Here is a 1,340-nt window from a genome sequence, read left to right as displayed (position 1 = left end):
ATTTTTCACCCTTGTATGTCACACCTTTAGGATCTCTGTTAGCATAGTGCCTAAGGCACTTGACTGCTAACCAGAAGGCTGGCGGTTCAAACCCACCAGTCACTCCTCGGAAGGAAGGTTGAGCAATCTACTTCCGTAGTGATACTGCCTCGGCAACCCAAGGAGGGGTCGCTATGAGTCGGAAACGACTCGACAGCACTTAACAACAACAACAACAACAGTATTAACTGGTTTTCCTTATTTTAAAAAAAAAGCACTGCTGTCAAGTCAGATCCAACTCATAGTGACCCCTCCTGGTTTCTGAAGCCATATCAGTACAGAAGTAGATTGCCCAAACTTCCTTCCAAGGAGTGGCTGGTGGATTTGAACTGCCAGCTATCTGGTTAGCATTCAAGTGTCTTAGGCACTACACCACCAGAGCTCCTAGTCTTCCTTATGTTGTTGTTGTTAAGTGCCGTGGAGTCATTTCCAACTCATAGCAACCCCATGCACAGCAGAATGAAACACTGCCCGATTCATTCTAAAATTGAGCCCATTGTCGCAGCCACCATGTCAATCCATCTTGTCTAAGGTCTTCCCCTCCTTCATCGACCCTCCACCTTATCAAGCATGATATCCTTTTCCAGGAATAGTCCCCTTTGACAACATAACCAAAGTAGTTGAGACGAAGTCTGGCCATCCTTGCTTCCAAAGAGCATCTTGGCTGCACTTCCTCCAGGACAGATCTGTTAATTCTTTTGGCAGTCCAAAAGAATTCTTTTTGGTAAAGAATTCAGCATTCTTTACCAGCACCACAACTCGAAAGCATCAACTCTTCTTCAGACTTCTTTATTCATTGTCCAGCTCTCAAATGCATATGAGGTGATTGGAAATATCATGGCCTGTGTCAGGCGCACCTTAGTCCTCAAGGAGACATCCTTGCTCCTTATCACTTGAAAGAGTTCCTTTGCAGCCAACCTGCCCAATGCTACACATCATCTAATGTCTTTACTGCTGCTTCCATTGGCCTCAATTGTAGAACCAAGCAACATGAATTCTTTGACAACTTCAATCTTTTCTTCATTTATTGTGATGCTGCTTATTGGTCCAGTTATGAGGATCTTTGTCTTCTTTATATTGAGATATAATCCATACTGCAGACTGTGTTCCTTAATCTTCATCAGTAAGTGCCTTAAGTCATCCTCACTTTCAACGAGCAAAGTTGTATCATCAGCATATCTCAGGGTTTTAATGATTCTTCTTCCAATCCTAATGCCACATTTTTCTTCATATAGTCCAGCTTCTCAGATTATTTACTCAGCATATAGATTGAATAATTATGGGGAAAGATACAACCCTGA

Source organism: Orycteropus afer, unplaced genomic scaffold, assembly GCF_000298275.1.
Source record: "Orycteropus afer afer isolate SDZICR_OR568_19922 unplaced genomic scaffold, OryAfe1.0 scaffold00564, whole genome shotgun sequence".
In the NCBI taxonomy this organism is placed as follows: domain Eukaryota; kingdom Metazoa; phylum Chordata; class Mammalia; order Tubulidentata; family Orycteropodidae; genus Orycteropus; species Orycteropus afer.
Note: the sequence above shows the minus strand (reverse complement) of the source record.